Source organism: Leucoraja erinacea, chromosome 22 (assembly GCF_028641065.1).
Source record: "Leucoraja erinacea ecotype New England chromosome 22, Leri_hhj_1, whole genome shotgun sequence".
Taxonomy (NCBI): Eukaryota; Metazoa; Chordata; class Chondrichthyes; order Rajiformes; family Rajidae; genus Leucoraja; species Leucoraja erinaceus.
The window spans coordinates 9,450,776-9,476,284 of NC_073398.1; the positions used below are offsets into that span (position 1 = coordinate 9,450,776).

The 25,509-nt window shown below is 43.9% G+C and overlaps 1 protein-coding gene across 7 annotated transcripts in view; it reads left to right on the forward strand.

The window, feature by feature from the left end:
- The first annotated feature begins 4,089 nt into the window (after positions 1-4,089).
- eps8a (epidermal growth factor receptor pathway substrate 8a) overlaps positions 4,090-25,509 on the forward strand; it is a 145,968-nt gene continuing 124,548 nt past the window's right edge. For 4 of the 7 annotated variants that reach the window (XM_055652914.1, XM_055652918.1, XM_055652920.1 and 1 more), the window contains exon 1: positions 4,090-4,176. The gene's annotated coding sequence lies outside the window, so the exon portion shown is untranslated. Of the gene's footprint in view, positions 4,177-22,216; positions 22,260-25,509 lie in introns of all 7 variants that reach the window. The other 3 variants (XM_055652915.1, XM_055652922.1, XM_055652919.1) reach the window with 3 other exon arrangements.

Sequence of the window (25,509 nt, forward strand, 5' to 3'; positions counted from 1 at the left end):
TAAAATCGACAGAGTTCTAAAAGATAAGATGGCACCAGAGTGTGGCGAGTCTTTGCCTGCTCTACCAAGAGGAAGATCTACTATAATCGGGTACAATCGCTCCACTCTTTTATAATCTCTTTCCTAATAATCTCATATCTAAATGTTTCAATGATATTTTACCCCATTGTGGACATTGGACTTTGTCTAAGGGCGGCAAGGTGGCGCAACGGTAGAGTTGCTGCCTTACAGCGCTTGCAGCGGCAGAGACCCGGGTTTGATCCCGACTACGGGTGCTGTCTGTACGTAGTTTGTATGCTCTCCCGGGTTTTCTCCGAGATCTTCGGTTTCCTCCCACATTCCAAAGACGCACAGGTATGCAGGTTAATTGGCTTGGTGTATTTGTAAATTGTCCCTAGTGCTTGTAGGTTAGTGTTAGTGTACGGGGATCGCTGGTCGGCACGGACTCAGTGGGCCAAAGGGCCTGTTTCCGCGCTGTGTCTCTAAACTAAACTAAACTATGGAATTGATGCGTGATAATGTTGAGAACTATATTCTGCACGCTGTATATTCCCCTTTGCTCTACCTTTTGTACTAGAGCTTGATCCCTTGTACCCTCAGACTATCTTTGATCGGACTTTACTGGCTTTATCTTGCATTAAACATTATTCACGTTATTCCCTTTATCATGTATCTGTACACTATGAATGGTATAATCATGCATTGTCTTTCTGCTGACTGTTTAGCACGCAACGAAAGCTTTTCACTGTACCTCGGTATATGTGAAAATAAACTAAAACTATTATACTTGTTTGATTTGATTGTATTTATATAATATCTGATCTAAATGGATAGCATGCACAACAAAGCATTTCACTGTACCGGTACACATGACAAATATAAAGTGAAATCAATAACTATATCTTAAAAGTTCTCGTTAAATCCATATTTCTTGCGGAGCACTGTCATTTTCCCATAAAAATAGGTTTGGGTGTGGAAGCATTAAGAAAGAAGATCTGTGTTGTTTGGTGCATTATTTTTTTAGCGAAAACTGTGACTGAAAGCATTTTGTTTATAGTTGAAAGCAGATATTTTAATAAAAGGGTACATTGTGATGTAATCTCGCTGAAAGATCCTCATGGATTAAATTGACCAGCCACCTTGTTTTCCATTCATCTTAACCCTTTGTCTAAATAAAATCATGAGTTCTATGTAAACATTTTTAATGTTAGCTTGACTGCACAGAAGAAAGAAGTTTGGACGGTGCTGTGCCTGATGTGTTGTAGGAAATTTAACCAACTTGGAATTTGAGTGGCACTGTGGTACAGCTGGTAGAGCCGCTGCCTCACAGCGCCAGAGACCCTGGTTCGATCCTGACCTGGGGTGCTGCCTGTATGTGGAGTTTGTGTGTTCTCCTTGTGACCGTGTGTATAGGTTTCCTCCGGGTGTTCCTGTTTCCTCCCACATACCAAAGACATGTTGGTTTGTAAGTTTATTTGCCCTCTGTAAATTGCCCCTAGGGTATGGGGAGTGGATGAGAAAGTGGGCTAACGTCGGACCAGTGTGAACGGGTGATCAGTGTGGACTCAGTGGGCCGAAGGGCCTGTTTCCATGCTGCATCTCTAAAACTAAATCTAAAACTATGGGCGAGAAGGCCAGGACTGGCAGCTCACTGTTCTGGGCTGCTATAGGCGTCAAAGAGGTACAGGCAAGAGAAGAGGGAGGGAAGTTGTCTCTTTGATGGGTGACGGCAAGCAACACTGCAACTCTAACCGCAACGCTGACCACAATCCTAACTACATCCCTGACCACACCCCTAAACACAACCCTGACCACAGCGCTAACCACAACCCTAACCACAACCTCAACACCAAACGACTCTGAACCTTGTACAATGTTGCACTGCATCCGGTGGCTTGCACTATTGTGGTCTGCTTACCTAGTATATTGGATACTATATTGTATTATTGTTAATTCTATTTTCATTTATTATGTTTTAATGTGCCTATAAGGCTGCAGCAAATAAGAACATCTTCCTTGTGACAATTAAACACATTTGACTCTTTTTGCTCAGGAAGGACAACAACGTGGGTACAGGGGAAACTCTTGAGGGAGAGTATATGGGTAGAACCTAGAAACGAGATTGCAACGAGATTGCAAGGTGAAAGGTTTCACAGGAACCTGAGGGGAAACATTTTCACACAGGGGGTAGTGGGTATATGGAACGAGCTGCCAGAGGAGATAGTTGAGGCAGATAAATTAACATTTAAAAGACATTTGGACAGGTTCATGGATGGAAAATGTTTAGAGGGATGTGGACCAAACGTGGGCAGGTGGGACGTGTGTAAATGGGGCATCTTGGTTGGCATAGGTAGATTGAGTTGAAGGGCCAGTTTCCGTGCTGTATGACTCTATGACTATTGTAGACAACACAATAGTCAGTGAATATTAGATGTGCAGATGTGCAGCCGGCTGTAAAAATAAGAGGGTGGTATTAGTGGGGGATTTTAAATTTTCTAACATTAACTGGATCACCCGTGCCGTTGTGCCACCCTACCTTATAGCTGTTACATTGCCATCCCATTATTTTATCTTTCAAGAATCCAGAATCAAGAATATTTCATTGTCATATGTACCCAAAACGAAACAATGAAATTCTTACTTGTAGCAGCAAAACAGTCCTGTAAACACATTACTCATAGATAACACAAGAAATAAAACAAAATTTAATATATTAAAAATACGATATTAGTGCAAAACAAAAGCCCAAAGCCCCTAGTTCAACCAAGGCGGTTCATAGTTTAGTTAGTGTTTGTAGTGTTCAATAGCCTGATGTTTGTTGGGAATAAGTTTTTCTTGAACCTGGTGGTCACGGTTTTCAGGCTCCTGTACCTTCCTCCCGATGGTCGGAGTGAAATTAAAGTATGGTCAAGGTGGTGTGGGTCTCTGATGATGCTGGCTGCCTTTTTGAGGCAGCGGCTCCTGTAGATCCCTTTGAAGGTGGGGAGGCCAGTACCTGATGATGGACCGGGCAGTGTCCACGCCCATGTCCATGCCCACTTGATGAATTCTGGTGTTCTTGGATTGATAGTAGAAACCTGGGGTCAGGTCTCACGTGTATGCTAGCCTTTACATCTCCATGTCTTTCCCTCCCCGTGGCTTTTCACATGTCAGACTGACATTAAAGAATGCATTAATCATTGTTTATTTCAGCTAAATGTCAGGAAAGCCAAAGCCATCCTCTCCAGCTTCTGTAAACAACTAAATGTCTGCCTGCCATATGTTCACCAACTACTCACTTGGCAGCTTTGGTTCAATCCAAAACTCCACGGTCTTTGAAGACTCCTTGATCTTCGATTCAGCTTCCTCTGCCACATCAGACCTGTTCCCCCATCTCAAAAACCTCACCTGCCGCTTCAACACCGTTCCCCCTTCTCCAAAAAGATTAGACTGACAGTTTTCAGCACAATTATCAACAGGAGAAGTTAGGCTTGTTCTTCTTATCAGCAGCTAGCTTAGGGAGGAGATTGGTCAGGATGTACAGATCATCACTGGTTTAGAGAGAGAAAAATACAGACTGAAGAAGTGTCCCAATTCGAAACTTAACCTTCCCATGTTCTAATCTACGGTATCTGCTTCCACAATCACCACCGCTGCAGCAAGATGTATTTTGAAGATTGTCACAGTGGAGTTGGAGTTTTAGCTATGATTAAACATATAATATAATTCGATAGATGGACACAAAGTGCTGCAGGTCAGGCAGCATCTCTGCAGAAAATGGATAGGTGATGTTTCAGGTAGGGACCCTTCAGCCAACATATGTTCCCTTGCCTGAAAATGCAAGAATTTTCATATTCCATTTGACGGTGCATATGACAGTTAATCACGATTGGCACTCTTGCACCGGTGCAAAGAGGCAGCAGGTGCATTGGAGCAGCAGCTCCTGCAACACATGCATTGCCTGCGGCGGCTGCAGGATCCCCCAGCACTGCTGCGGGCCGTGAAGGGGTTGCCTCGCGACCCCGGGGATCCCCGGGCCAGGTGGCGGCGCTGGCGGGTCCCCGACTGTAGGTGGCGCCGGGGAGGCGGAGGCGGAGGCGCGCCCGCGGGCACGGGAGCGCGCGGGCGCCGGGCGGTGTGAGAGTGGACCGCGAGCGGCGGCGGTTGGGACGGAGAACGGAGCGGGGCTGAGCTGAGGTGAGCGGGACCGGGAAGAGGGGAGAGGGAGGGAGAGGGGTGGCGGCTCACACCCGGGCATAGGGGTCCCTCCTCCTCCTCCTCCTCTCTCATTCTCCACTACTCCTCCTCTCCCCGTCCTGATCTTCCTCACCTTCACTCCTCTCCTCACTCCATCCCTCCACCCTCCACCCTCCCTTCAACTTCCCTCCACCTTCTCTCCTCATCCCTCCATCTCCCCTCTCCCTCTGCACTACTCCTCTCCACGTCCTGTTCCTCCTCTCCTTTAATCCTCACCCTCACTCTTCTCCCCACCTCACCCTCACTCCTCCTCTCCTTCATTGCTCCTCGCCTTCACTCACTCCTTCTCACCTTCACTCCTCCCCTCCATTTCCCCCCAACTTCCATCCTCTCCCTCTCCACTCCTCATCTCCCCGTCCTGTTCCTCCCCACTCTTAATCCTCACCTTCACTCCACCCCTCCTCTCCCTGTCTTGTTCCTGCTCACCCTTTAATGCTTAGGAAAGAACTGACGATGCTGGTTTAAATCGGTAGGACAGTCTGAAGAAGGGTCTCGACCCGAATCGTCGCTCATTCCTTCTCTCCAGAGATGCTGCCTGACCCACTGTGTCACCCTTTAATGCTCGCCTTCACTCCTCACCTCACCTCACCCTCACTCCTTGCTCTTCCGCGCTCTTCCTCACTCTCACTCATTCTCTCCTTTTCTCCCCTCCTCTCCTTACCTTCACTCCCCCTTCCACCTCACCACTTCTTTCCTCTCCTCACCACTTCTTTCCTCTCCTCCCTCTCCCCTTGTCCTCTCCCTCCTCACATTCCTTCTCCCTGTCGCCCAACACCCCACCTCTCCGGCCTCGCCCCCCTCTCCTCTTGCCCTCTCCTCTCATTCCCAGAGGTGGGGAAGGGTGGAGGAATCCTGATCCCTCAATATGAATCATCCCTCCCTCCCCTGAGTTGAACTTCCACCCCTCACCCTCACCATTCCTTCCTTATCTCCCCCAGTTCTCACACCCATTGCTGCCATCAACTCCCCTTGTCAACAGTTCTCACCCCCTGCCCATCATCTACCTGACCCATTTCCCCATTCTCTTCCCCTTTTAACTAATTCTCTGTCACTCACACACTTCCCCTCCACATGCGATTCTCCCCTCCCCAATGATCCCCCTCCCCCTACGATCCCCCCCCCTCCCCTACGATCCCCCCTCCCCCTACGATCCCCCTTCCCCCTACGATCCCCCCTCCCCTACGATCCCCCCAGTGACTCCCCCCCCTCCCCCCCTACAATTCCCTCACCTGCAATTTCTTACCTTCCCCCCTAGCCCCAATCCCTTACCCCCCCCTGCGATGTACTCCCACTGCCATTTACCCCTCCCCCTGCGATTTCCCCTTCCCTCTCCCCCCTCCACAACCTCCACAGATCTCCCCCTCCCTTCCTCCCCTCTCGCTTCACCCCAGATCTCCCACACCCTCCTTACCTCTCCCTATCTCCCCAATCCAGTCTCTCCCCCCTGCACCCCACCCTCTCTCACCCTTATCTTCCCCCCCCCCCCCCCAAAACCCGTCTTGCTTCCCCCGTCCCTCACCCCTCACCCCTACCTCCCTGCAACCCTCCCAAGCCCGCATCTTTATCTTGCTTCCCAACTGGACCAGATCCCATGCCAGACCTTGGATTGCGGCCAGTAAACTAACCATGAACCTCTCTGGATCTTTTGGTTGGAATGAGCTGTGTCGGATAACTTTTCATGCAAATTCTTTTTCATTTAGTCGGGCATCTTTCTTCTCTTTGCTTTGGTGTGATAGAACCCTGTTAGAAAGGAATATAAATAAGGTTGATATTAATTAACATTCTCCATTGAAGATTGCATTATTCTATTTCAAGTTTGTGGGATTATTTACAGCATATTTTTGAGCAATGCATTTACCTTTAACTGGATTAAATAAAATAAATAGCAAAAACTCAAGACTACGATAAGAGTTTAACATTTTTATGTCTGACATCCTTTTCATTGATGTATATCTTTGCAAAATGTGTGTGCAACATGTTCTTGTATTAAATTCGATTTTAATAGAATGAACTGAGCAGGGTTTAGGTTTTACACTTGCTTATCTTTGTTTGGTTGTTATCTCCTGCTTAAGAGTTGTCAGTGGGTCAGTAAGTACTTGAGATGCAGACAACTGTTTTTGGAGTAACTTCAAACTAGCCTCAACTGCAGTACTGGCAGGGTTTGCTCTGTTTAACTAGAGATTGCTGTTGTCCAGGGAGATTGTTTATGACCTGTCGGTATATTTTCTGTATGGCAATGGTGATTAGGAAAGGATGGTGCTGCTTCAATAAGCTTGCAACGTTTCTTTGTAAGAGCACAGATAAAATGTCACAGTCTTGGAAAGATGTGACTGAGGAATTGAGTGTTACTGCACGATACATTATTCCCTATATCCTGCATTTGTGCACTGTGGATGGCATAACTTGTAGATTGATGGGAGCAGAATGAGGCCATTTGGCGCATCAAGTGTACTCCGCCATTCAATCATGGCTGTTCTATCTTTCCTTCTTAACCCCATTCTCCTGCCTTCTTCCTCTAACCCCTGACACCCGTACTAATCAAGAATCTATTTTTATCTGCCTTAATCATATATAGTCTTAACGCTGACTGGATAGCACGCGACAAAAAAGTTTTTCACTGTAACTCAGTACATGTGACAATAAACTAAACTAATAATAATAATGTCAAGCCTGAAGAAGTGTCCCGACACAAAACATCACCAATTTTTATTTTCCAGGATGCTGCCTGGCCCGCTGAGTTACTCCAGCACTTTGTGTCCATCATAAAATAACTACTAATGGCAGGAATTTGTTTTAAATCTGAAACTTCATGATACCCAGATTTTTGAGAACTAATTGAGAACAAAATAAGTACTTTATTTAATTCTCTGCGGCAAGCAAAATGTACAAAATAAGTAATTTATTTTGTATATTTTCCCAATCTCAGCATCCTCCCAACATACACTGAAGAAGGGTCCTGACTCGAAATGTCACCTATACATTCCCTCCACGGTTGCTGCTTGACCTGCTGAGTTGCTCCAACACTCTGTTCTACCCATCATACTCTATAGCCTGGAGAATACTTCTGAAGTGCAATTGTGATGTAGAGACTGCAGTTGTGATATAGAGACTGCTGCAGTCAATACACCCCACAAATAACAAGGTGATATGTTTTAGTAATTTTCAATGAAAGGAGAATATTAGTCAGGGGAATGAGATTAATTCTCCTGTTCCTTTCAGAATGCCAGTGTCTCTGTCTGTGCAATATTTCCCCGGAACTGGTCTGAAGTGTCAGGCTAAATTATTGTGTTTGACTATGGCATGGAGCTTGATTAATTTTAAATTTAAAACTCAACACAAGTCATGTACTGACGGAGCGCAGAGATGTGCACGGAAAACCACAAACAGTATGGTTAATTCCAAACTACCCACTCGGTTTGGATAATTAGGAATGTACAGTAAATGGGAGCGTGGGCAGCAATGGGTTCATCACATGAATGAATCAATTTAAAAAAAGACAAAACTATTAACTAGTTCATGAATCTTCAAGGTGCGAAATACCGGAGTAACGCAACCGGTCGGGCAGCATCTCTGCCGCCAGCACTTTGAGTCTTTTTTATGGAAACCAACATCTACATTTTCTGGAGTCTCAGAAACCTTACGTTTCCTTGGATCATTTTTTGAGTATTTGTTCTCCATCTTGAGCTTGTCGTTTTTCATTGGATGGTATTGATAGCCTCTCATAGGGGATGTGGTGTTTCTGCTGTAGCCCATGTTGGTTTCATGCTGCAGGTGATGTCCAGTTGGGCAATTTGTATTCCTCCAAATGACTGCCACTTTACTGCATTCAAAAATTGGGCATTGCAGTGATATATGCAGGTGTTAAGCATTCCACTGATTAGAACGTAGAGGATAGAACAGTACAGCACAAGAACAGGCCTTTTGGCCCATAATGTCTGTGCCGAACATGATACCAAAACCAACACTTATCTGCCTCCACAAATCCACATCGCTCCATTCCCTGTATGTCCATGTACCATGGATGGCACAGCGACACATCGGTAAAGTTGCTTCTTTACAGTGCCAGAGACCCTGACAAAGGGTGCTGTTTGTAAGGAGTTTGCACATTCTTCTTCATGATCTGCGTGTGTTTTCTCCGGGAGCTCTGGTTTCCTCCCACGCTCCAAAGACGTGCAGGTTTGTAGGTCAATTGGCTTGGTAAAATTGTCTGTAGTGTGTGTAGGATAGTGTTAGTGTGCGAGGATTGCTGGATGGAGTGGACTCGGTGGGCCAAAGGACCTGTTTTCGTGCTGTGTCACTAAACTAAACAATCCAAAAGTCTCTTAAACGCCACTATCACATCTTTTTCCACCACCATCTCCGGCTGCGTGTTCCAGCCACCCACAACAGGCAGTGTATTAGAAAAATCTTGCCCCGCACATCTCCTTTAAACTTTGCATCTCTCACCTTCAACCCATGCCCACTAATATTTGATTTTTCTATCCTGGGGTAAAAAGGTTCTGACTGTCTTCCCTTTATATGCCTCTCATTTTTATATACCAATTGGTTGGAAGATGTTGCTTGTTTGGATGAATAACTATTGAGATTAAACTAACACACATCATGTGTTTTGGGTGGTTAATGGTTAAAAGGGACAATACCTTCAGTGGTTTAGGAGCATCACTTTATCTACACCTGCTTTACGTTGGTCTTGTTTTCTTTCTACTCGGTTATATTTGATCTGATTATCTGGGAAATCGCTGCTAAGAACGCTCATGGGAAGCTCCCTGTACATTTCTTCGCCACTTGGCGTAAGGATTTGCCAAGAAAATCACAAAATGCTTCATTGTCTTTTATCAATGCAATGATTTGATTTTTTTTTGTTCCATTTGAATACATTTAGTTCATTAGCTTTTCATTTCTGATTGCCTTTTGGGTTAAGTTAATATTTGGTCATTTTGTGATGATTACAAAGTTGGTCGTTGTTCTCTGAATGAAATCACTAAAGTCGACAAACATCAGTTGGGAGCAGAATTCCAAAGATGTAAGTTTCTTTTGCTGCCTGTACAGGATTGCAATGATAATATCCGTGAAAATAACTTAATTCTTTCTGGCTTTTTATTTAGGATGTTTTTGCATAGATTATATAAAGACATAGGCTTTGTAGGCTAATTGGCTTCTGTAAAATTGTAAATTGTCCCTAGTCTGTGTAGGATAGTGCTAGTGTACGGGGTGATCGCTTGTCGGTGTGGACTCAATGGGCCGAAGGGCCTGTTTCTGCGCTGTAACTCTAAACTAAACTAAGCTTCAAAAGCATATATCTGAAACCAAATTAGATAATATCAAAAAATGTTGGGATTGCCAAAGTGACAACATTTTATTTCAAATCTCACTTGAAAAAGTTTGTGTGGAGAAATTTCAGGTCTTGACCCATCAGACTGATTGTAGTAAGGGAGGGGACAAAACTGGAAAAGAGAGGTGGGGGTGGGACAAAGACTAGTAAGTCGCCTGTCCTTTGCTTCCATATATGCTGCCTGACCCGCTGAGTTACTCCAGCGTTTCTTTCTGTGGTTCTGTAGTCAATTTTGAAACTACTGGTTGAGAATGCCGGTTATTAAAATTCGCTTCTGACATTTCAAGAACCAAGGATTATTTTTCATTGCTTTTCACTTTCACAAATCTGCCTTTCTGAAGATACACTCGAGTTGCATGCAGTATTTGAATTATGATCTTAATGTGATGTTTGAGTAAGCTGTGCTGCTGTGAGACATTCCTGTGTCTACTTCCAGTGAATCATATGTACCAGAGAGCATTAAGATCAGACTAGATAGAACCATTAAATCTTGCAGCTGAACCATTGAACCCACTGTGCTTGTGTGGGCTTTTGGAAAAGAGCTCTGCAATTAATTATTTGCCATAGCTCTATTGTTTCCTCTACTTTGAGTATCTATTCAACCTCTTTGAAAATTTACTATTGAATCTGCTTTCTACAATATTTTCATGCAGTTTGCTTCAAGAAATGTAATTTATTGCCAGTCGTTTCCACCCATTTATTCGTTGATCTTTGCCTGCTTCATGCGTCAATGTTAATTATTTTATTCCTGAAAATAAATGCACTTGGCAGTCTTTGCAGCACTTGGCTTGATTATGTCACTTTTGTGGTGTTGCTATAGTACCCGTTTAGTGGTTCTTGAAGGTGCAAATAACAGCTGCTTTTCAGTTCCGGGATACTGGTTCTATTTTTGTGACAGTTGCAGATTTCGTCACTATTTTTCACCAGCAACAGAGCCTGGTTTGGCTGACCTGGTGTGGAGGTTGGGTGAACGTCACTGCAAGGAAGGGATGTGCAGAATTGTTAATTGCCTCATCTGAAGACCAAGCTGTGCGTGGTCCTGAATGTGGAGACATGGACAGGTGTTGGCAGTCCATAAATTGGTCATATACATATATATACATTATGTTTATATCTGTTGTGCTGCTGGAAGTAAGAATTTCATTGTTCTGTTTCAGGACATCTGTCAATAAAACACTCTTGACTCTTGTTGCTTCTCCTATATCATCCAAATGCTTCTTGATTTGAATAATGAATATGAAGACTTTTTTTCTGATGCTTTTAGTGCCTTCTGCTTCATTCTCCAGGCTTTAGAACATGGAACAGCATTGTACAACAACAGGCCCTTCAGCCCACAATATCCGTGCCAAGGATGATGTCAAGATAAAATAATTTCTCTGCTGGCACATTCAGTATTTGATTGAAATATTTACTTCTACTTGCAGTACCTTCCCTGTTATACGATTCAGAGATCCCATAAAATGCTGCTATGCTACAAATTGTAACCCATCAAATGCTGATTGCACTAATGAAGCTTTAACTTATTAGCAGATTGACAGTAATTAACAAAAGTCATTTTAAGTCCAATTAGACGTTACATTTTTCGGGAGTTTAGTTGGTATCAAGTGCCCTGGTGTAGCAGCTTCATGATAGTATATTTCAGTAGTATTATCAAGGTGCTAACTAACAGTGGTTAGAGTTGGAGTTTTAGCTGTAATTAACTTCACATATACCTTTGCCCAAAATATTGTAAGATTTTCTATGTTTAATTGTTGGTACATATGCCCATTAAACATTCTTGACATGATTCTTGTGGTGCTGCATCTGTTCTCAAGATGAGGCTTTCCAATCCAGCAATTTGGAAATATAGGCTCCCTTTAACCATATGTGATGAAACCCTTACTCTAATTGCCCTTCATTTCCTGCATGTCTGCTCTTCCCTTGCTCCCCCTCCCCCCCCCTCCACGACCGTCCACACCTTTCACCCCTTGAACCTGTACATTCAGCATATCATCATTTGACTTCTCTGCCGGATGCAATGGAACCTCGCCATCAGTGAAATACAGTAGACTCTCGATATTACGGACCTCTTTATAACGAATTTCAGTTATAGTGGACTCTCTTTAAGAACACAGGATGCTAGTTATACCAAAGATCCTATGCTCCTCTAGTATCTTTGGTTATACTGCAGAGGTTTTTGAAATTGGCGAGGCTAGTGAAAAACAATCGCTTTGATCGACACTTAACTCTAAACAATGTACCAAATAGCCTTTAATATGTTTAGCTAGCAATAACAAAAATACAATTAAGAACTTAACAACTTTGTACAGTCAGCAGGCTAGGCAGGTTAACCTGTCTTCAAAAGAAGAAATGTCTCCCGTCTTCAAAAGGAGTAATGGAGTTAACGTTTAAGGCTGATGTCCGTTCACCTTGGGCAGTTAGTTGTGGGAATCTCACAGAGTGGGACATGGGTCTAGAGTGGGACAAGCCTCACCCAGTCACCCCACCATTCCCCAGATTTCCCACTTTGCTCCCAATCTCTGAATGCGGGCATCTGCAGCAGGGGCAATGGTTACTGCGGTTTCCCAGCTGAACTGGACAATTGGTGCCAGGCGGCCTTCTTGGGCTGTTGTGCTCCGTGTGGTGAGGGAGGTCACACTGGGGTCTCAGTGACGGGGCTCCAGGATTCTGACCCGGCGCCAGGGCAGTGATGTTAATGGGGAAAAAACCCTTACTCTGTTATAGCGGACAATTGGCAATAATGGACACCATCTTCCTCGCCCCCACAAATGGTCTGTTATAACGAGCATTTGCTGCACTTTCTTCCTTCCCCATCCCCTTCAGCTTTCATCAGTGAACAATCGCCCTGTGTCGCCTTGGTTCTCGCATCCGCCCTGTTTCCCGGCACCCACACCTGAAACCGTAGCAGGTACAACACTTATGCCTGCACCACCTCCCTCACCACCATCCAAGGAAGTAAACAAACCTTTCAGGTGAGGCAAAGATCCATGTGCAACTCCTCCAAGTGGTCTACTGCATTTGGTGCTCTCGATGTGTCCTTGGCAGCAGCAAGACCAAATGCAGTAAAGAACTGCAGATGCTGGTTTTCACTGAAGATAGACCCAAAATGCTGGAGTAACTCAGCAGCTCAAGTCGCATCTCTGGAGAAAAGGGACACTCTCGACCCAAAACATCACCTATTACGTTTTTACAGATATGCTGCCAGACCTGCTGAGTTACGTCAGTATTTTGTGTTTATCTAAAACCAAGTGCAGACAAGGCGACCATTTTGTGGAGCAACTGTGCTCTGTCCGCAACAGGGATCTTATTGCGGGTCATTTCAACTCCCCTCTCCCTTGCCATGGCCAGCGAGAGCAAGCACAGACAAGATGCAACTCAAATTCAACTTGGGAAGCCTCAATTCCAATAGTTTTCTTTCGCTTTGTTCACTGTTCCTTCCCTCCCCAACACATCCATCTGCCCTTCATCTCTCCCTTATCTAGTTCTAATAACCACCTCCAGCTTCTGTCTCTACCTCTTCACTCCTCAGTCCTGCTCTGGCTCCATCTGACCAAACCCCTTCTGTTCATTTTGACTTTAGAGATATAGGGTGGAAAGAGGTCCACCGTGTTCACGCCGACAGGCGATCACCCCGTACACTAGCACTATCCTATCCTAAACACTAGGGACAATTTCTAGTATTACTGAAGCCAATTAACTTACAAACCTAAACATCTTTGGGGTGTGGGCAGAAACCGGAGCACCTGGAGAAAACCCACATGGTCACAGGGAGAACGTACAAACTCCGTACAGACAGCTCCCATAGTCAGGATCGAACCCAGGTCTCTAGTGTGGTAAGACAGCAACTCTACCACTGTGCTGTCCAGAACTATTTGAACTCTCCTGAACTATTTCCACCTATCACCAACCAGCCTCCAAACTCTTTTCTCCACCACAAACTGCTCAGCATCCCTGCCTCTGTCTCATTCTTCCCTCTCGCCTCCTTATGCTAGCTATCTTTTCCTCTGCATTCTCAGTCCTGACCCAAAACATTCACCATTCCTTTGCACCACAGATGCAGCATAACCTGCCGGGTGAAGGCAAAATAAAACGAGTGCTGGAATGCAGTACAGGAGAAGCCCAGCAGGTCAGACAGCATCTGTGGAAAGAAAGTGGACAAGTGATGTTTAAGGGTCTCAACCCTAAACAATGTGTGCCCATTGCCTCCACAGATGCTGCCTGACCCTCTGAGTTTCTCCAGCGCTTTGTGCTTTACGCCTGCAGGATGTTTTTTTTTGCATGAAGATTGCCCATGATTTCTTCTGCATTTTTTCAGTCACACTTACCATCTGTTATTTGGTACTTGTTGGATATAGTGTTTTTTTTTTAAATCACTTGTTATTGAGAAACATGAAGTGCTGCAGCTGAGAACGGTGTGTGTGGGTGGGAAAATGTTCCATGAAATTTGAAATGCTGATGGTGAAAACTACATTATTTTCCTTTACTAGTGTTGCCACCCATGACCTTTAGGTGTGGTGGCATGAGTTGGAAGAAAGTTTCTAGTACTTTGTAACAATATGCCTTCAGCCAAACGTGCTGAACAGACTGCCAGTATAAAGACACAAGGCTTGCATCTTGTCAGTTTGTGCTGGGTTCGCATCCGCCTTTAATGGATTATTGGCCAAATGGCACTGAAGAAGGACGGCAGGGTGGCGCAGCGGTAGAGCTACTGCCTTACTGCCATAGACCCGGGTTCGATCCTGACTACGAGTGCTGTCTGTATGGAATTTGTACGTTCTCCCAGTGACCTGCGCGGGTTTTCTCCGCGATCCCAAACTCCTTAGTGTGTGTAGGATAGTGTAAATGTTCGGGGATCGCTGGTTGGCAGGTCGCTGTATCTCTAAACTAAACTAAACAATTGTTGTCGGACTATACCATTGGTAATACATAAATATTGGCCACACCTGATCTAGACAAACTGATGAGAACATTTAACAGGCTTTTTACACATAATCTTTGTGCCTCCAGCAGCGTTGTAATAGCTTATTGTCCTGAAAATATGATATTAACAATTTGTACATCATGTATTGTGCTCTAGTCATCTTGTTTTTAAGCAGATTATCATTTAATCTGTGTAAAATAACATTTTCCTAAAATTACTGTTTTAGCGATGCATTTAGGCATTAACATTGGCTCTTGAGTTGTATTATTTTGTTGCAAATATTCCTTGGGCATGTTCGACAATATGAACTCTGAACCCATGAGCGCTTAAAGCAGTGCATTTGAATCATACCATTGTAGTTACTCAGTGACAAGTTGGCATATTGATGGTGTGAATGCCGCAGGAGACATATTGCAGACACAGTATTTGTATCTGCCGTGTGAAATTCCAGATTGCAGCTTTCGTTATGTTAAAGGGTTTTTTTTTTTTGCACTAAAATGAAATCATAGAATGTTGAGTTTTGTCCTTGATGAAGTGTGACAAAGCTGTTTCTAATCTCATGTTTCTGCTCTAGTTCACAAAGTCGGGAGAAATTAAAAAGCTATCTCAGCAACACAAGTTCTTAGGTTTATAGTATTTGTACAGACCATAAGCAGAAATAAAACAATACAGCACGGTGGCACAACGGTAGAGTTGCTGCCTTGCAGCGCTTGCAGCACCGGAGACCTGGGTTCGATCCTAACTATGGGTGCTGTCTGTACAAAATTTGTACGATCTCCCTGTGACCACGTGGTTTTTCTCCGGCTGGTCTAATATCCTCCCACACTCCAAAGCCATGCAGGTTTGTAGGTAAATTGGTTTGGTTAATGTAAAAATTGTCCATAGTGTGTGTAGGATAGTGTTAATATATGGGGATCACTGGTCGGCGCGGACTCGGTGGGCCGAAGGGCCTGTTTCCATACTGTATCTCTAATCTACACTAAACTAAACTAACGTGAAATAAACTGGAAGGAGAAGCCTGTTTTTTTTAGTAATGGATGAAAAGGTGAAGCATAATGAGAAAGTCAAACTTGTCAGCAAAGGATATAAGGGGTGACACATGCCATGAGTGTCATTGTTAACAATTGTGTAAATATGCAGTCAAACTAATTTGTTCAAGGGTTGCATCTAATAAGTCAATGAATTGAAATATTTTAAATATTTTACAACTTGATTGATAATTTGGATTGTGCATTGGTTAAGATTTAAGAGGATGAATTATGTTTGGTGCAGTATTCAAAGGAAGAGAAAAGAGTTTGGGAGTGGCATAGAGTTGGTGCCTTATCACTGCTTTTGATCCTGATTATGGGTGCTGTCCATATGGAGTTTGGATGTTCTGCCTGCGACCGTGTGGGTTTTCTCCGGGTGCTCCGGTTTCCTTCCACACTCCAAAGACGTGCAGGTCTGCTGGTTAAATTACTTTGGTAAAATTGTAAATTGCCCCTAGTGTGTAGGATAGTGGGATGATCATTAGTCGGCGCGGACACTGTGGGCTGAAGGGCCTGTTTATTCTAAAGACTAAAGTAAAGTTGGAGAATTTGAGCAATGGCAAACGGCGAGAATGTTGAACTATCTAAAGTTTGAAAATCAAAGGATGGACATGGTCAAGCAAATGAAAAGATAAAGTGGAAGAGGAAACTGGGGCAAAGCGACTAGCAGTTTAGGTTTAAAATTGGGGTTTGGTGTTAAAATGTTTACACAGGAAGAACTAATCACTGCCAATATTTCCTTCAGAGCTGGGATGGAGTGAGAGACTCATTCATGATAAAATTGATGACTATATAGGACTTTTGGAAGGCTGCATGGAGTGGGGTAGTGACCCAGTTGGATGAGAATGTGGGCAGTTTAGATCTTTGAATATTCTCCACCATTCAGTGAGGTCATGCCTGTTATATAAGCAAATTAATTCTCCTTTTTGGCTTGTGTGATGTCTGTTTCTTGATTTAACTCCATTTCTTTCATTGTTTGAGAGTTTAGTTTTGGACCAAATCACTCTCGAGTAATCACGTTCTCTTTTAGCAGAGGTAAAGTTTGGTTCAATGGTACTTTATTGTCACGTGTGCCTAGATACAGTGAAGTTGTTTGCTTTGCGCACAATTAAATAAAATCTTAATACACGTAAGCACAATCATATATAAGTACAAAATAGAATAAATGACAAATAAATGCTGTTGATGAAGGAAATTAAAAAGAAGACAATTTTAGAAATAATTTAACAGCCCAGTGAATATCTGTGGAGAGCAAGACAATAATAAAAAACACATACAAGTGCTGGAGTCACTCTGTAGTCAGGCAGCATCTCTGGAGAACAAAGGAAAGAGTCCTTTTTGTGTCATTTTTTTGTACCCACTGAGTTCCTCCAGCACTTTGTGTCATTTTGTTTTGTAAATTAGCACCTGCAGTTCCTTGTTTCTACAATTAACGATCTTTCACCTGTGCAAGTTCTGATGATTACCCTGAAGAATCGGCTTCTGTAAATTGTCCTTTACATGGAACTAGTGTGCATGGTAAGTGTTGGTCAGCGTGTACTCTGGAAGCCGAAGGGCCTGTTTCCATGCTGTATCTCTAGGCTAAACTAATTAGAGACTAGAAGCAAGGAACTGCAGATGCGTTTACAAAAAATATTAGCTGAAATATTGTTTAAGAAGGAACTGCAGATGTTGGAAATCGAAGGTAGACAAAAGTGCTGTAGAAATTCAGCGGGTGTGGCAGCATCTATGAAGCGAAGGAAATAGACAAAGTTTCTGGCCAAAACCCTTCTTCAGACTACCTTTTTATCTTTTGTCTACCTTAGCTGAAATATTAGCAGTTTCTTGTGTGTGTGTGTTGCTTGACCTGTTGAGTTAGCTCTAGCATTTTCTGTTCACTGTGTGAACGAAAAACAATATGAAATATGCAATGACCCCTGAATTTTGGAAATGGGACAAAATAGTTCCTTGTCTTCCCACCATTGTTAATGTTGAAACAATTTATATGCTTTGTTTGACATATTAAACTTCATGGACAAGCAGAGCTGATCAATTGTTCCTCTCATTCAATTTGCAAATTCTTGCCTTCTCTGTTGACTAGTCACAATGAGAGTTTTACCATGGTGCATGAAAACCATTATTGCTGTGTATTTGGTTTCTTATCTGCTATTTGATTACCTTTGTTAACTTTCCACGTGACATACTGCTACGCAAGGACTTGCAGAAGCCGATGTATTGACTGCATGAATTTCTTGTTCTTTAGATTTTTAAACTTTAGAGATATAGCGCGGTAACAGGCCCTTCGGCCCGGTGAGTCCACGTCGACCAACGATTACCAGTACACTCGCACTATCCTATACATTAATGACTATTTACAATTTTACCGAAGCCATTTAGCCTACTAATCTACATCTTTTGAATGTGGGAGTAAACAGGAGCACCCAGAGTCACGGAGAGAACGTGCAAATTCCGTACAGATAGCACCCGTAATCAGGATCGAACCGGATCTCTGGCGCTGTGAGGCAGCAACTCAACCACTGTGCCACTATTCTACAAATTTATTATTTCTAATATATAATATGCTCAACTATCATTATAAATGCACCAGTCATATATATTAGCTGAACGTTATTCACCATCCAAAAGTGATTTTTGATTATGAAAATATAGTCTTTCCAAATTCTTTGCACTTTATTATAAATATCGCAGTGGCCTTGAACCGAATTAATAACCACCGTGCAAGCAAGAACAATGTTTATACGATCATGATGTTTAATTACTTCCTTGTTGGTACAAGCAATTGTTTTTGTCACACATGAGTAGTTCTGTTTAGGTGAGGTGACAAAGTATTTGGAAGTGTTGTCAGTTTATATAAATGATTTGCGTAGGAAGGAACTGCAGATGCTGGTTTACACTGAAGATGGACACAAAAGGCTAGAGCCACTTAGCAGGACAGGCAGCATCTTTGGGTGAAGTTTCGGGTCAAGACACTTCTTCAGATTGAGATTCAGGGGAGAGAGAAACTAGAGATATGGAAGGTACAAAGAGAATGTAAGGTGTGAAAAGGACAGATCAAAGCAGACGATGATGAGGAAAGGTACAATGGTTCATTATTGTTCTGAGGGGAAGGTGACAACAATGCACGCAAGCTAAAATAAAAATTAATCAGGAAGACAGTGAAACTAGTTGTAAAACTAGGGTGGGGAAGGGACGGAGAGAGAGAGAGAAGGCAAGGGTTACAGTCTGAAGAAGGGTTTCGGCCCGAAACGTTGCCTATTTCCTTCGCTCCATAGATGCTGCTGCACCCGCTGAGTTTCTCCAGCTTTTTTGTGTACCTTTGATTTTCCAGCATCTGCAGTTCCTTCTTGAACACAAGGGTTACTTGAAGTTTGATTACAAAATTCATACCGCTGGGTTGTAAGCTGCCCAAGTGAAATGTTAGGTGCTGTTCCTCCAATTTGTCTTTGGCCTCACTCTGAGTGGAAGAGGCCGAGGACAGAAAGGTCAGTATGGGAATGGGAGTTAAAGTGTGTGGAAGTGTTGTGTTGGAAGTGTTTAGCAACCGGGAGATGGGAGGCTCAGATGATGTTTTAACTGAGCTTATTCTTTGCCTTCCACTGAATTCAGAGCAGAATTTGAATATTCTAAATTTGTATCAAGTAACTAAAGGCACTTTAACCGAGGCCGCCCAGTGGAATATCTGCACTCCCATCCCCCAATGAGGAACTTTGATCTGGATAAATCAGATTAGCTGTAAGTGTGAAGAAGGTTGAATTTATGGAATGTATGAAAAATGGTTTTCTAAAACACTATGTTTTAGATGTACCATTGTGCAATGAGAGAGTATAATTTTGTTGCAAAGAGTCCTTTAGGAAAGTGTGACCATAACATGATTGGATTTTACATTAGGTTTGAAAGTTGTGCAGTTTACTCGGAAAGTTGAATCGAAACAAAGGAAAAGAAAGATACGTGGACAAGGTCAACATAAGACTTGTCCCAAGCCGGTCATTCCCTTTTCCTATTCTTATCAGGCAGAAGATACAGAGCTTGAAAGCGCACACCACCAGACTCGGGAAAAACTTCTTCCCCTCTGTTATCATGATACTTCCATAAGCTAGGGTATTGTCCGATTCACATCTACCCCATTGTGAACATTGGACTTTGTCTCTGGAACGGATGCGCTACAATGCTGAGAACTGTATTCTGCACTGTATCTTACCCGTTGCTCTACCTGTACTTGAGTTTGGTTTGATTGTATTTATGTATCGCATTATCTGACTGAATAACAGGCAAAAAGCCCTCCACTGTATCTTGGTGCACGTCAAAATAATAACCCTAAACTTAACGTTGGCTGCAGATGATTGGGAAGCTATGTTGATGTATAATAGTGCTTGCGTGCACCATCCTCCTCATCTATTTGGTTGGGACGTGCCTCGATGGATTTTATTTTTTGTATTGTAGCCAGTTAATCTCTTGTTGCGGATTCTCTTCCTCTTGTTCTGTTTTTGCTTGCTCCTTTTCTACTCTCCTGCAGTCTAGCTACATTATCTAAAAAGTGTCATGTTGCAGTGTTGACGGCAACACTTGGTCTTACCTCACCACCTCTATTGATTTGTATCACTGCTTGACACCCATTGTTAATTGAGCAGAAATTTCCTTCTTGTGAATATGGAGTTCAACGATACAGCACGGAAACAAGCCCTTCAGCCCACTGAGTCAATGCCCACCATCGATCATCCATTCACACCAGTTCTGTTATCCCACTTTCCCGTCCACACCCTACACACTAGGGGCAATTTACAGAGGCCAATGAACTGTCAAACCCGCGTGACTTGGGACGGGTTTAGTGAGATATGGGCCAAACACAGGCAGGTGGGACTAGTGTAGATGGGGCACGTTGGCTGGTGTGGACGTTGGCCGAAGGGCTTTTTTTCCATGCTGTATCACTCCATGACGCAGCAGCATAACAGGTCTGTAAACACAGTACTCATAGATAACATAATGAAAAAAAAATCAACAAATTAAAAATTATCAATATTATTGCACAAGGCTCTAAATTCTCTGTGCAACCATGACAATTTGTAGTTTAATTTTAGTTAGTGTTTGCAGTGTTTAAGAGCTTGATTGTTGTTGGGAAGAAGCTGTTATTGAACCTGGAGTTTACAATTTTCAGACCCCTGTACCTTCTTCCCGATGGCAGGGGTGAAATAGAGTGTGGCCAGGGTGGTGTGGGTCCTTATGATGCTGGCTGCCTTTTTGAGGCAGTGCCTCCTGTTAATCCCTTTGATGATATTTAGCAATGTGCAAGTCTGCCTAATGGGCCTGTCCCACAGGCAATTTTTCAGGCGATTGTCCAGTCATAGCAGGTCGCTGAAAAACTGGTGACTGGAACGGCACACACACACACACATATACACATTGCTTCCTTCACCGGCCAGTTATGCAGGCAGGGGACAGCAAGTGGGGGGAGCACTGTCTGAGTGAAATTCACACGGTGAAAAGTCAATGTGATACAGACACATACCACGATGAACCAACAGGTTGGCTCTGTAATTAAGATGGTGAAAGCACAGTGTACGGCAAGGGTCACTTCACTTAAGTTCTTTAAAAGAAGGGGGAAGAACATGGAGACAGGGAGGGGAGAAGGAGTGGAGACAACTTTTAAGATGCCAGAGATGCACTGCTGTGAAGCTCGGCGGACATTAATGGCCCTGTCCCACTGTACGAGTTCATTCACAGAGCACTCCCGAGTTTAAAAAGAAAATCAAACTCGTAAGCATGTAGAATGAACGTAGCGCGTACGTCGGAGCTCGGGGGAGTCTCTTAGTGGCTCGTAACGCTAACGGCAGGTACTTGGGAAGACTCACTAACGGCAGGTAAGCTCGGGAAGACTCGTGAAGATTTTTCAACATGTTGTAAAATGTTCATGAGATCCCCGAGTACTTACGAGCGGCCATTACCGTAAATCTCCGTGTTCGAATCAGGTCAAACTCGGGGAGAACTCTTGAATTAACTCATACTGTGGGACAGGGCTTTAACATTACCGGTCGGTTATCCTTGGTTTCTTTTCCGAATGAGCCAATGAAATTCACCGGTCAGCAATGGCGACAACCTACGACATCTTTGCGACCCACTACCACTGCACCTACGGCACAAGAATTCTCGCTGCTCTCCATGGTGTCAAAATTCTGGTCGCCGCTAATTTTTCAACATGTGGAAATGCGGGAACTACTCATGACCATGAAGGCGACTCCACAGCAACTACCTGCAAATATGTGGCAAACGCAGTCTCCTGTAGTCGCCTAAGTGGGACAGGCCCATAAGATTGTGGCTCACAGTGATTGAGATGTGTGCCTCCAGGGCGCATGTGGTTCAATCATTAGGCCAATAGTACATACATTGATTAATCGTGGATGTGTCAACAACTTGATTTGGACAAAACTAAATAGCCACGAGGCTTCCATGTAATCATTCTCAAAGCAAACAGCGAACCTATTATTTTTCTTCTTCATGAAACAAAATAAACTTGAAACTCGGTAGAGTTTATTTTAACAGAGTAGTAGAACAGAAGGTACAAATGAATGATTTATTAATACACCAGAAGTTCTTGTTGTTCGGAGACAAATATATTTCAAATGTTGTGCTGCTCTGCTTAGTTTGTGCTGCAGTCCGTAGCAACCAACTTGTATTTAACAAATTGCAATGCTTTTGTTCCCACAGAAGTACTGACACTGGGACTGAGACCATTCAGTAGTTTGTATCTGTGGGTATCATTTATACATCTTGTATGCACACTGGAAAATAGACTTGTTTTGCATGTACAAAGCACGTTTTATTTTTGTGTTGGAACTAAATAAAGCAAAGAGATGTGTGTTGGTGGTAAAGGATCATTGGGTTTGAAACTTGGTATTAAGTAGAATACAATGAATTTAAAAAATGAACACTAAGTTATTCATACACAAGAGGTCCTCAGGTCGTCAGTTGTCCTAGGCCCACCCATCCATAGCTGTATCTTCCCTCAGTTCAGGGATATTCACTAATACTTTCAATTCTTTTTACACCTTCACAGAAAATTAAGCAGTCCATGGAGTGTTCGGGAGGTGACAAGTATTGGCTTTGGTTTATTGTTGTCACATGTAACGTCATTGCCCCAGATGTTACCTGTGACAATAATAAACCAATACATAGACCATCTCCAACAATACTGTGAACACTTGGTATACATTGGCAGGCTTCCCTCACTGTCAACATTCCGGAGATAACCATGACCACGGACTCGACTGGATCAACTACAAAATAGCAAGGAAACAAGAAGCTGGGGATTGATTGAAAGATACAGCATGGAAACAGGACCTTTGGTCCTCTAAGTTCACGCTGATCATCGAACACCCGTTCACACTAGTTCGATGTCACGCCAATTTCGTATCCACTCCCCACACACTAGGGGGCAATTTTACAGTGGGCCAATTCACCTACAAATCCGCACGTCTTTTGTACGTGGGAAGAAACTAGAGCACCCAGAGGAAACCCACATGGTCAAAGGGAGAAAATGCAAACTCCTCACACATACAGCACCTGGGGTCAGGATCAAACTCGGATCTCTGATGCTATGACGAGGCAGTCTACCAGTGCACTCCTGTGCCACATTGTGAGATAATTAACTTGGTTCTGAAACCCCAAGCCTTTCCACGGCATCTACAGCACGTCAAGAAAATGCTTTTAACTTTACCTTGACTGTAGGTCCAACAACATTGAAGAGGTTTGATACCATCAGCAGCCTCCTTTCCAACACCCACTCTCACTCTCTGTATTCATTTACAGAATGCACTATCTGGACCATGACATGCTGCCACTGTTTATAATGGGGATGATTTTGAGGACACTGTAGTATTTTGCCTTTAAATTGTGCACCACCCTTCACAACTGGATATGGTTGGACTAGTTGGCTCGTCCTAATGAGCATTGACCCTATTAGTTAGCGTGGAGCAAAAACAAGCTACAGTCAGGCAGCATCTGTGGAGGCCAAGAAATGGCGTTAAGACTGCATCAGGACTGATGGTCATCTTATTCCTGACCTGGCTCCACCAAGTGTCTGCAACCCCCTGCCCCATCCCTCCCTTTCATCTCTATATACTGGCTACCTCTGCTCTTGCATTGTCTTGATGCATGGTTTTGACCTGAAATGTTGACTATTCCTTTGTCTCTTCAGAGTCAGCTTGATCTGCTGAGATCCTCCAGCAGTGACCATCTCCAACATATCAACAAAAGTAAACCACTCCATCCCCTGGTACTTTCCCTTGCAACAGCAAGAAATGCTACACTTATCGCTTTACCCCCCCCCCCCCCCCCCCCCCCCCCCCCCCCCCCCCCCCAAGGACCCAAGCAGTCTTTTCAGGCGAGGCAGAGGTTCACCTGCATCTCCTCCAACCTCATCTATTGCATCTGCTGCTCTAGATGTCAGCTGCCCTACATCGGTGAGACCAAGCGTAGGCATGGCGATCGCTACGCCCAACACCTCCGCTCGGTTCACACTAACCAACCTGATCTCCCGGTGGCCCAGCACTTCAACTCCCACTCCCATTACGAATCTGACCTTTCTGTCCTGGGCCTCCTCCATGGCCAGAGTGAGCCCCACGGCAAATTGGAGGAGCACACCTCATATTTCGCTTGGGCAGTTTACACATCAACGGTATGAACATTGACTTCTCCAATTTTAGGTAGTCCTTGCTTTCTCCCTCCCTCCTTCCCCTCCCCTTCCCAGCTCTCCCACAAGCCCACTGTCTCCGCCTCTTCTTTTCTTCTTCCCGCCCCCCCCCCCCCCCCCCCCCCCCCCCCCCCCCCCCCCCCCCCCCCCCCCCTCCACATCAGTCCGAAGAAGGGTCTCGACCCGAAATGTCACCTATTCCTTCGCTCCATAGATGCTGCCTCACCCGCTGAGTTTCTCTAGCAATTTATCTACCTTCGATTTTTCCAGCATCTTTTCACTAAATCGATAAAATGACTTGTTTACCTTTTCGGCAGGAGTATCAGTGCAGTTGACGAGTGAGTTTTCAACTGTCAGAACCTAATGTTGCTAATTGCGAAATTAGAATTATATTTTCATCAAATTTCAATGGGGCTGATGGATGTGTATCAGAATTTCCTACTGATATTACAAAATGATGTAGCAGGAAAGCATCTTTATCATGGTTGCAAAGCTGGAGGTCTGAGGCAGAGCTTCTACCAGCTGTGTTGTGTGATGCTATGTTATTTTATGTTTGTACTTCAATCGGATTGTTATTTTTATAAAGTTAAGAATTTTAATTGAGGCACAAGGAACTGCAGATGCTCGTTTACTTAAAAAACACACAGTGCTGGTGGAACTCAGCTGGTCAGGCAGCATTTGTGGAGGGAAATGGACAGATGATATTTCAGGTTGGGACCCTTCTTCAGACTGTAGACCAGCACACTATGTTTTACTCAAGAGTCTGAAGAAGGGTCCCGACCCCCGAAAAATAACCTATCCATGTCCTCCAGAGATGCTGCCCAACCTGCTGAGTTACTCCAGCACTTTGCGTTATTTTTAAGAATTTAAATTGTTTAATGTCTCTTGATACCACTTAAAAACGAATTTGACAGCTGGACTGGCTTTGTGTGCTGTTTAAAACTTTCAGAGGCCTTTTCAGATATAGCTTCTCCAGGGGGTGGCACAGTGGCACAGCAGTAGAGTTGCTGCCTCATAGCGCCAGAAAGCCACGTTAACCCTGACTACGGGTGCTGTCTGTACAGTTTGTACGTTTTCGCCGTGACCAAGTGGGCTTTCCCTGGGTGCTCCGGTTTCCCTCCACACTCTAAAGACGTACAGGTTTGTAGGTTAAATGGCTTCAGTAAAAATTGTAAAGTGTCCCTACTGTGTAGGATAGTGGTAGTGTGTGGTGATCACTGGTTGGCGTGGACTCGGTGGGCTGAAGGTCCAGTTTCCATTTTGTATCTCTAAAAACTAAAAATCCCCGAGCTTGCTGATTTTAACTGGC